Source organism: Delphinus delphis, chromosome 16 (genome assembly GCF_949987515.2).
Source record: "Delphinus delphis chromosome 16, mDelDel1.2, whole genome shotgun sequence".
Lineage (NCBI taxonomy): Eukaryota > Metazoa > Chordata > Mammalia > Artiodactyla > Delphinidae > Delphinus > Delphinus delphis.
In genome coordinates this window covers 59,697,401-59,709,769 of record NC_082698.1, presented here as the reverse complement: position 1 = coordinate 59,709,769, position 12,369 = coordinate 59,697,401, and the positions used below count along the sequence as shown (strand labels likewise).

General features: G+C 35.5%; 1 protein-coding gene across 2 annotated transcripts in view; it reads left to right on the top strand.

Annotated features, from left to right (window-relative positions):
• Positions 1-12,369, top strand: part of MCU (mitochondrial calcium uniporter) — a 206,005-nt gene that overhangs the window by 160,561 nt on the left and 33,075 nt on the right. The window lies entirely within an intron of this gene.

Sequence of the window (12,369 nt, the reverse complement as noted above, 5' to 3'; positions counted from 1 at the left end):
TTCACTTGAGATGGGCTTGGAGTCAGAGGGAGAATGTGTTGGGGGGGACTAAAGAAGAGAGATAAAATTTGAATGAGGATATAGTAAATTTAGAAGAGAAATCAGGAAGAAAAATTAATAGACTTAAGTTTTCATAGATCATGGAATAATACTGTCTACTCTTTCCATTTATGTTTTAAAACTGGGAACATAGTTAATGTGAAGATCGCAGAAGGACCACCTTTGGCATTTCCTAACCATTGAGTCTTCATACTATGGATAATGATCAATCCCTCCAGCTCCTTCAGGGTATCAGAGCCTAGACAGAAGCAATTCAAAGTCTGAAACCTCCTGTCCTTTCTTGTCTTTTTCTTCCCTTACGCTCAGGGCTGTAATACTCTTCTCTGTTGTGAGAAAAAAATTGAAAAAAATGCTTGGGGACCACAGTCCTTTGGAAAAGTCCATGATGATGCAAATTGGCAAGAGGATCTAAGCTTTGATTTTATTTACAGTAGTGGAGGAGATAAGTTTATAACTCTTCTTGTCATTTCTTTTACCTAGCATTACACATTTACAGTTTAGACTGTTTGCTTAGGGTTGACTGTTAAATATATTTTCTCTTTGTAAAGTTTAGTGTGATAGAACTCTAACTTCAACCTTATAAACATTAATTCATAGGCATAGCAACCATTGAAGGAGCATCCTGCAAATTTACAAGGACACCTGAAGTTGAAGAAACCTCAGATGAACCATTTGAAACTCCTAGGATCCCCTGTATTTAATCAGTGTAGCTATTTGCAGTGTTATCAGAACCTGTCCCAAAGCTGTTTAGTTATTGGAATACACAGACAGTGTGCTCATATTCCCTGAACTTGGAGGAAGTATCCATTTTTGATTACTCATTTGTAGTATGGAAAGGTTAAAAGGAAAAATAGGCCAGAATCAAAACAATGAAAAATGGTAGCTGGCTTTCTTTTTCCTATCTCTTAGAGACATAGAGAGTTGATAAAGTGATATTAGTATATAAATTAAAAAGCAGTAGGTGGGTATCACTCTTGCCCTTAGAACTGTCTTGGCCCATTAAACAGCCAAATGGGGGCTGTCCACATCTATACCAGCACCACTTCAAGGTCTTATTACTGTCCTCCATTGCCACTGCAGGATTACATCATTGGATAGTTTCAATAAAGAGAGAATTTCTCCAATATAAAAATATTGTTCATAGTGCTAAATCCTCTCAGCTTTTGCTGAACTAGCAGCAATTCATTTAAAAATTTCTTATTTTTATAATGTTGTCAAAAACTGTTAAATATTCAGTGTCAGTATTTATATATATTCATTCAGTTATATATATTCAGTGGCAACTAAGTCACACTACAACAGGACACTTGTGCCAGTAGTTGTTATTACATTCAGTGGCAAATAATTTGAACTAATGAATTCATACTGAAATTTTTATTATGAATTTTACCATGTAATACAGTTACTATTATCCTAATAACAATCTGTATAGAAGCCTTTCAGTAATGTAACAATGTACAGTTGTACTGGGGTATCTGGCTGAATGTTATCCCAGGACAAAAATGCTAGTATGTTGCCTCTATGTTGTGTCAGGGGTTGAAGACAATATTTTTACAGAGGTAAAAGGATACATACTTAAAAAAGAAAAAAAAGAAAGAGATGCTCCCAAAATTCCTACCAATACTATTGCCCTTCTTAAGAAAATCAACTCGTGTTCATTATCAAGAAACAGAAGCAGAAAATGATTTGATTTAATGCAACTCAGTGTCCTTACTACTCCCAAATTATATACCTTTCTTATGTTGTACTTCTAAATTAATCTTACCTTAGGCTGGTATAGCATATATGAAAACTCTGCTTAATACACAGCTACTTCAACAGAATTTAGCCACCAGTAGTAAACATCTCTACCATCATTCATTGCTTCTTGTTATGACTACTGGGTCATATTCTATAGCAAGTGAGAGCTTGACCCTTTTTTTTTAAATACAAAATCTAAAATACCACATTATATAATTGTGATATTTACATACCTAGTATATAATATATATACCTAATATATACTGCCTCTCGATACTTGCTTGTTAGTTTTGTTGTTTGACAAAATCTTCTAGAGGCTTCCCTGGTGGCGCAGTGGTTGAGAGTCCGCCTGCCGATGCAGGGGACCTGGGTTCATGCCCCGGTCCGGGAGGATCCCACATGCCGCAGAGCGGCCGGGCACGTGAGCCATGGCCGCTGAGCCTGCGCGTCCGGAGCCTGTGCTCCGCAACGGGAGAGGCCACAACGGTGAGAGGCCCGCGTACCGCAAAAAAAAAAAAAAAAAAAAAAAAAAAATCTAGATATGACTGATATCCGATATGTAAAATATATAGGTTATCTTAAAAGTTTAACCTCCCTACCAAAGCAATCTAAAAGGTTCTTAATTTTTCTTGTGTCCTAAATATTTTTGAGGATCTGGTGAAAGCTCTAGATTCTCTCTCGAAAAAAAATATTTTTATATACACATAGGAAATGTTATATATAATTTCTTAATGATACAGGCTCTCAAACCAGCTCATGGAATCCCTAGTCTCATGAACCTCAACTCAAGAACTGCTTTGGCTACACTGCACACAGGTGCACATGCACATCCCTGTACCCAAGCCCGTGTTCTCTTTCATGAGAGGCATTAGGCTTAGAGGTTAAGTGTCAAGCTTTGGAATCAAGGTTTGCATCCCAATTCCACAACTTAACCACCTTTTAACCTTAGGCAAAGTAATGCACTTCTTAAAACCTCCTTCCTCATGTGTGAAACGGAGATAGTAATAATTACCACCTCCAAGAGAAAAATGTACTTTGCCTACAGAAATAGTACTTACCCATCAGAAGCTCTTATTCTTTTCTTTTTTAATATATATATATATATTTATTTATTTAATTTATTTATTTGGTTGCACCGGGTCTTAGTTGCAGTAGGCGGGCTTCTTAGTTGCAGCTTGCTGGCTCCTTTAGTTGCAGCACATGTGCTTCTTAGTTGCAGCACGTGGGCTCCTTAGTTGAGGCCGGTGGGCTCCTTAGTTGCAGCTCACCGGCTCTTTTAGTTGTGGCACGTGTGCTCCTTAGTTGCGGCTCGTGGGCTCCTTAGTTGTGGCATGCAAACTCTTAGTTGCAATATGCATGTGGGATCTAGTTCCCTGACCAGGGATCAAACCCAGGCCCCCTGCATTGGGAGCTCGGAGTCTTAACCGCAGCTCTACCAGGGAAGTTCCCAGAAACTCTTATTCTATAAAAAGTGCTGTGGTAGTGTTAAAGACCCCTAATCAAAAAAATGTGGTTTGGGGCTTCTTGTTTTAATTTTTCTGTGCCCCATATCCTCAATTGTAAAATGACTAACTGAAATTTTTATGATTGTATGGCTTGTAGCTTATTTAAGGTCTTTCAAATCTTTCAGGAGTTTCCCTTCATGGTAATGAAAATTAAGGATTAATGATGAAAGTAATTCTGTTATAGACAAGTTGACTGTATTATTTCTCACTCGACCCAGGACACTTTTGAGAGTAAAAAGAGGACACCCAGAGTTGTCCTGACAATTTTAAATATGGTAAACCAGGACACGTCTTCACTGTAGGTAAGCTAGAGTAAGAGCAAGAAAAATAGTCTCTCTGTTGCCTTCATTTCTCTATCCAGAAATGTAATGTTACTCAATTAGCCTTGTATTGGGAATTGCGGTAGAAAGCTGTGTCTTTTGTGTAGTTAACAAAAAATGTAAGATTTCCTTACAAAAATTGTTTGAGGACAAATAATTTTAGCATTGAACAGTTATTGAAATTCCTGTTTAATAATAAACAATCATCTGTTTAACTAACCCAAATATAGATAATATATATAAATTCTTAACCTAAGTTAAGTCTGTGGATGGTTTGGGGAACTGGATATATGCCCCAGTTTTTCCTTTGGTTTTTGTCCCATTCCTTTTTTAAAAAACTTTATTGATGTATATTTTATATATCATAAAATTCACCTATCATCATGCAAGCATAATAACAATCCAGCTTTAGACTATTTCCTTCACCCCTAAAAGTTCTCTTGTTCCTGTTTTGCAGCCAATCCCTGCTCCTACCCTAAACCTGAGGCAAACACTAGTCTGCTTTTTCTCTCTGTAGTTAAACCTTTTCTAAAAATGTCATATAAATGACTCATTCAATATGTAGTCGTTTGCATCTAGCTTCTTTTACATATCCTGTATGGATATATGTTTTCATATCTCTTGGGTAGATGCTTAGGAGTAGAATGACTGAGTCATACGGTAAGTATGTGCGTAATATTTTTTAATTGAAGTACAGTTGATTTATAATGTTTCAGGTGTACAACAAAGTGATTCAGTTTACACACATATATATATTCTTTTTCAGATTTTTTTCCCATTATATATTATTACAAGATATTTAATATAGTTCCCTGTGCTATACAGTACGTCCTTGTTTTTTAACTATTTTATATACCATAGTGTGTATCTCTTAATACCAAATTCCCAATTTATCCTTACCCCCCTTTTCCTTTGGGTAACCATAAGTTTGTTCTCTATGTCTGTGAGTCTATTTCTGTTTTGTAAATAAGTTCATTTGTATTTTTTTTTTTAGATTGCACATATGAATGATATCATATAATATTTGTCTCTCTGTCTGACTTACTTCACTTAGTATGATAATCTCTAGGTCCATCCATATTGCTGCAAATGGCATTATTTCCATTGTATATATATACCACTTCTTTATCCATTCATCTGTCGATGAACATTTAGATTGGTTCCATGTCTTGGCTATTGTAAATAGTGCTGCTGTGAACATTGGGATGCATGTATCTTTTCAAATTAGAGTTTTTGTCTTTTCCATATATATGCCCAGGAGTGGGATTGCTGGATCATATGGTAACTCTATCTTTAGTTTTTTAAGGAACCTGCATACTTTTCTCGTAGTGACTACATCAATTTACATTTCCACCAACAGTGTAGGAGGGTTCCCTTTTCTCCACACCCTTTCCAGCGTATGTAGACTTTTTGTTGATGGCCATTCTGACTGGTGTTAGGTGGTACCTCATTGTAGTTTTGATTTGCATTTCTCTAATAATTAGTGATGTTGAACATCTTTCCATGTGCCTCTTGGCCATCTGTATGTCTCCTTTGGAGAAATGTCTATTTAGGTCTTCTGCCCATTTTTTTAATTGGGTTGGGTTTTTTTTAGTATTGAGCTGTACAAACTGTATATTTTGGAAAGTAAGCCCTTGTCAGTCAATTCATTTGCAAATATTTTCTCCCACTCTGTATGTTATCTTTTCATTTTGTTTATGGTTTCCTTTGCTGTGCAAAACCTTTTAAGTTTAATTAGGTCCCATTTGTTTATTTTTGCTTTTGTTTCTATTACTCTAGGAGACAGAGCCAAAAATTATTGCTGTGATTTATGTCAAAGAGTGTTCTGCTTATGTTTACCTCTAGGAGTTTTATAGTATCCAGTCTCACATTTAGGTTTTTAATCCATTTTTAGTTTATTTTTGTATATGGTGTTGGAGAATCTTCTGATTTCATTCTTTTACATGTAGCTGCCCAGTTTTCCCAGCATCACTTATTGAAGAGACTTTCTTTTCTCCATTGTATTCTTGCCTCCTTTTTTTTTTTTTTGCGGTACATGGGCCTCTCACTGTTGTGGCCTCTCCCGTTGTGGAGCACAGGCTCCGGACGCACAGGCTCAGCGGCCATGGCTCACGGGCCCAGCCACTCCACCGCATGTGGGATCTTCCTGGACTGGGGCACGAACCCGTGTCCCCTGCATCGGCAGGCAGACTCTCAACCACTGCGCCACCAGAGAAGCCCTTGCCTCCTTTGTCATAGATTAATTGACCGTAAGTGCGTGGGTTTATTTCTGGGCCTTCTGTCCTGTTCCATTGATCTATGTGTCTGTTTTTGTGCCAGTACCATACTGTTTTGATGACTGTAGCTTCGTAGTATGGTCTGAAGTCAGGGAGCATGACTCCTCCAGCTCCGTTCTTCTTTCTCAAGATTATTTTGGCTATTCAGGGTCTTTTGTGTTTCCATACAAACTTAAAAAATTTTTTGTTCCAGTTCTGTGAAAAATGCCATTGGTAATTTGACAGGGATTGCATTAAATCTGTACACAGCCTTGAGTAGTGTGGTCATTTTAACAATATTGATTCTTCCAATCCAAGAACACAGTATATCTTTCCAACTGTTTGTGTGGTCTTCAGTTTCTTTCATCATGTGCTTAACTTTTTAAGAAACTGCAGAATTGTTTTCCAAAGTGGCTGTCCCACTTTGCATTCCTACCAGCAGTGTTTAAGTGTTCCAGTTTCCCCGTATCCTCCCCAACACTTGGTATGGTCAGTCTTCTTGATTATAGACATGGTAGTGGATTTGTAGTATTATTTCATTGTGGTTTTAATTTGCATTTCACTGATGACCAAGATGTTGGGCATCTGTTAATGTACTCATTAACCATTCAAATATTTTCTTTGATGAAGTGCCCAAACTTTTTGCCCATTTAAAAAAATGAACTGTCTTTTTAGTATTAATTTGTAAGGGTTCTTTTTATTCTAGAATTTTTCCTGTTACTTTTAAAATAATTTTGTGGGAAAGGGTGGACTTTTTAAATCATGTTTTATTATTAATGGCTGCTCATATACAGTTGGAGATTCTATATTTATTGTCGTCACTATATTGAGGACATAAACATACCCCACCACTGTCTTTCATTCCAACTTTTAAAAACTTGAAAACAAAAAAAAAATGAAAGTAATGAAATCATGAAAAATGATAGAAGAGAAAGCCACAGTGTTTTAATGTGGGCAGAGTTCTCATCAACCCAAATGTGAAGTTGGGAAAGCTGAAACACCATTTTATTTTTCCATTTTAAAAATATATCCTACAGTTTGAATTTTTTTTTGTAAGTAGAAGTTTCATATTTTGAAAATACCAAAATATGGTTGAACATGTTCCATCACAAAAGTCTTTTTTTGAAGGCTTGTATAAAATTGGCTTTCACATTGCTAAGAAAAACAGCCACATGAACATGGAAAGACGTTTAAGCTTTATGTGCTGACAGTATTTAAACTGGCTTAGTGTGGAGCAGAAGTAAATTTATGTCAAATTTCAGATGATATTATCCATTCTAGGATTGCTGTCATTTGTTTCAATATTTTGAAGTAAGTTTTGAGGGAATTTGGAAACTATCCAGTTTTGTCCAGAGTGCATGTGACTTCATGAAACTACTGATATTGCTCTAAGGAGTTAGTTTCTAGGTTTTGTCTGTTAATACGCATGTTGATACAAAGAAAAATCCCAAATATGTGATTTCTGGTGGAAATTAGAAAAGCTGTTAACATTAATGGCTATTACCATCTTTGAAATAGTGTTAAATTTCTTTTCCAAAATAACTACCAGGAAAAAATTTTTTTTTTTACTCTAAGGAAGATCTTGGTACTCTACGAACAGATGGCACATCTTCCAAACTTAGAGCCATGCATACTTATATGGCCTCAGAGAAGAAAGGAGCTCTACCCAGTGCAATAATACATTGGTTTTTTTCATTGGCACATACTGGCAGTGAAGACTTCGAACAGCCCTAAAAGAAGGCCTGCCTGCTACCACAGAAGTAGTCACTGTTATGAGAACAAGATTTTATGAGAAAAAGAATCAAAATAGAAATTTTTCCTTTGCTAGATTAAACTTTGGACAGGAGTTTGCTTTTTAAGAGAAGAGAAAATTTATCACAAGGAAGTGTTTAGTTATGGCTTGATTTACTTGGGGATATTTGGGCCTTTATGAATGAGCATAATCTTCCAATTCAGGACCTTACAGTCATTATTATGGATTTGGTAGAAAAATCATGAACCCTTTCAACCAAGCTGTAGCTCTGAAGTAGGTAGAAATAGACAACCTTGTGAATTTTCCAGCTGTTGGATGAAGTTTCTCTCTAGGCTAGTCACGAATGGAGAGGTTTGTCAGTTTCTCTACAAGAATTAGAAAAACCTTAGAGCTCTTGAAGATTACCTCCACTCAGAAACCTTAAAACTGGAACTCGGATTTCCAATCGTTTCACTATTGATATTGCATCAAAACAGTGAGTGATATGAATTCAATTCTAAGAGTCTTAGAAAAATCTTTGGTTCCTTGCATATGCCTAGCCAAGCATCATCTGGTGAAGTGAACTATGAGAGCTGTGATTATGTTTGTTACCACATACCTTTCCCAGAGTCTCAGAGTTTTTACAACTTCTTTTCATCAAAATAGAAAGGTACAACCTTTTTAGATATCAAAGATAATGTCCAAGTTATCATGTTCCAAAACCAGGCCATTATGTGACTTCTTTATTCAAGCCAAACAATAGCAGCCTTGTAATTGAAATGTTCTTTTATATAGAATTAAAGTTTATTTTCTGTTTTAATTTGTAAATTTGTGTTTTATTTCTTAAAAAAAACACAACAGAAAATGGCTGTTAATTTTGATTTAAAATGAGGTAAAATGCTTCAGTTTTTGTAAACGTTTATTTTTAAAATACTTCAATGCAGTAGTCTGCTCATAACAAAATACTGTAGACTGGGTGGCTTAAACAACAAAATTTTATTTTCTCACAGTTTTCGAGACTAGAAGTCCAAGATCAGGGTGCCAGCATGGTTAGGCTCTGGTAAGAACTATTCCTAGCTTGCAGATGACCACCTTCTCACTGTGTCCCCACATGGTGGGGGCTGGGGAAAGCTCTTACTCCTCCTGTAAAGCCATTGTCCTATCAGATTAGAGCCCCACCCTTATCTTCTCCTTTAACCTTAATTACCTCTTAAAGACACTATCTCCAGATAGTCACATGGGGGAATTCGAGCTTCAAAATACAAATTTTGGGAGATCAAAATTCAGTCCATAGCAGGTAATATGAAGGAAATCATTTTCCAATGCAACAAAATGATTGTATCTAAAATTTTTATGTATAAATCGTTTTGAATTTTTTCAGGAAGTAGGTCTAAGAAGGGAATCCATACCTTCTTCAGGTTCTCAAGGAGGTCTATTATCCAAAAATACCTAGGCACATGGAATTTGTTTGTATAACTTAAGCTTTTCTTCCCCTTGTTGCCCTCAGTGGAACAAGTCATTTTTGTTCTCTTGGGGTTTAAAGGCATGATTGGAAATTTTCTCACGGAAACTTATATGATTTTAGGCTTTGGGTTTTAAGACTGTAGATTTTAGAAAAAGCAAGAAAAACTATTAAGGCAAGCATTTTTCCATATTCTCATTGAATCTCCTAAGCAGCCTTCTGAGGTATTAAACTCTCTGCATTATAGGTAAGGAAACGGAGGTAAAGTTATATTCAGTAATGGGCTCATGTATTCAAGGTGTCTCCTGTGGTAGAACTTCAGTACTACTAAATCTGAGATTCCAAAATCCATCATTCTTCTACTGCACTTCACTCTCTGTACTTTAGGATTATATTCAACTTTTTACCACCCAGAAATTAAAGTGAACCAAGGGTCAAGGTTTAATGAAGTTACTTTCAAAGCAGCACCATAAAAAGCATTATTCTTTTTTGTTTGTTTAAATATTATTTATTTATTTATTTTGGCTGCATTGCGTCTTCATTGCCAAGTGCAGATTTTCTTTAGTTGTAGTGAGTGGGGGGCTATTCTTCATTGCGGTGCATGGGCTTCTCATTGTGGTGGCTTCTCTTGCTGCAGAGCACGGGTTCTAGCCATGCGGGCTTCAGTAGTTGTGGCACTCAGGCTCAGTAGTTGTGGCTCGTGGGCTCTAGAGCGCAGTCTCAGTAGTTGTGACACATGGGCTTAGTTGCTCTGCAGCATGTGGGATCTTCCCAGACCAAGGCTCGAACCCATGTCCCCTGTATTGGCAGGCGGATTCTTACCCACTGCACCACCAGGGAAGTCCCAAAAGCATTATTCGTAGAAAGAAAAATATGTTAGAGCACTATATTAGGACAGGATTTTATTTTTACAAAAGCAAAATAAAATAGTTAATTCTCAGTAGAATGAGTAGATGAACGGAAGGAAGGAAGAGGATGACCTTTTACTTAGCACAAATGCTTTTAACATTTATGAGAGATTAATTATCTTCATAAACAGATTTTAAAAGAACCAGATTTAATGAAAGGTACATAGGTTGTACTACTATTTAACATAAAACCAATAATACCATGCATTTTAAAAAGATTTATAACTTTAAGTCTTTTCACAACTTTTATCATTTAAGCCTCGTAATAACTTCACACAAATGTTTTTACATAGTTCTACAGAGAGAGGTTCAGTTGTACAAATACTAATTCACCTTAGGTTCACAATGAAATATATAGCTGATTTCACTAAGTTCATTTATACTACCAGTTGGAAGGACCCAAATGACTGGATTTATCAAACTACTAAAGTTATGATTCTATAATTGGACTTTCTTATACTGATATAAAAAGATATTTTTTACATAAATATTTACCTGCTTTTCAAAATGAGTGTTCTTCAAATGATAGTATGTGACAGATTTAGCATTTTTAATATACTATGAATAATTTAAAGAAATTTTAAATCATCTATTTTACATATCTAAGTAAATTTGAGGATGTTTTTGCCTTAATGTATAAGGAAGGGCCTTACTATCACCTAAATAATATTTAATTTATTCTATTAAAATGATAATCTTATGTTTTGTCTAATATATCATAATTTAATGAAAAAGGATATGGACTTTTGGAATTATATTTATGAACAGAGAAGTGAATATTAAAAATAAATTATTTGAAAGTATCTATGAGTGAAAACTAATTAAAAAATCTGTAAAGCATTTATTGAGAAGAATAAACTTTATTGAAGGACCTAAAAAAAGATAGAAATAAATGCAGAGTTATAATATGTTAATGAATATGAGGACAACATTGTAACAATTGTCAGTTTCCCTCACATAAATTTATAAACTCACTACAGTGCTAATATGAACCTCAATAGGAGCTGATGAACTTATTCAAAAATTCATATGAAAGACTAAAACTATACAAATACTTAACATAAATTTGGAGTAGAAAGGGGGGGAAAGATTTACCTAAACCACATATTAAGATGTACTTTTAAAACCATAATAATCAAAACAGTGGAGTATCGGTACAGGAAAGATTGTAGGATCAGATTAGAGAAACCTTGCATATATGGAAATGTGACATGTGATAGAATTAGCTTTGAAAATCAGGAGAAGGGGCAGAGTCAATGGTGCTGTTACAATTGATTTGTTATTTCACAAAAGTATATTTCAGATGGCATAAGGAGTAAAATGTGAAACAGCTCTAAAAGAAAAAAAAAGTTAGCCTAATTTATATCAGAAACTAAAACATGCCTCCAAAAAGCTATTAGAACTAATAAATGAATTCAGTTAAATTTCAGGGTACAAAATTAATATATAGAAATCTCTTGCAGGAATTCTCTGGTGGTCCAGTGGTTAGGACTCTGCACTTCCACTGCGGGGGCACGGGTTTGATCCCTGGTTGGGGAACTAAGATCCTGGAGGGCGCATGGTGCGGCCAAAAAAAAAAAAAAACTTATGTTTCGATAAACTAACAATGAACTATCAGGAAGAGAAATTAAGAAAACAATCTCATTTACAATTGTATCAAAAACAATAAAATACCTAGGAATAAATCTAACCAAGGAGGTAACTACTTGTACTTAGACAACTGTAAGACATTGATGAAAGAAATCCAAGATGACACGAACAAATGGAAAGATATACCATGCTCATGTATTGGAAGAATTAATCTTGTTAAAATGATCATACTCCCCAAGGCAATCTATAAATTCAGCACAATCCCTATCAAAATACCAACGGCATTTTTCACAGAACTGGAACAAATAACCCCAAACTTTGTATGGAAACACAAAAGACCCCGAATAGCCAAAAGAATCTTGAGAAAGAAGAACAAAGCTGGAGGTATTGTATTCCCTGGTTTCAGACTATACTACAAAGCTACCATATCAAAATAGTGTGGTACTGGCACAAAAACAGACACATTGGTCAATGGACCAGAATAGAGATTGCAGAAATAAACCCACACTTACATGGTCAATTAATCTAAAACGAAGGAGGCAAGAATATACAATGGGGAAAAGACAGCCTCTTCAATAAATGATGTTGGAAAAACTGGACAGCCAAATGCCAGAGAATCAAAATGGACTACTTTCTCACACCATATACAAAAATAAACTCAAAATGGGTTAAAGACTTAAATATAAGACCTGAAACCATAAAACTCCTAGGAGAAAACATAGGCAGTACACTCTTTGACATAGGTCTTAGCAATATTTTTTGGATACATCTCAGGCAAGGTAAACAAAAGCAAAAAT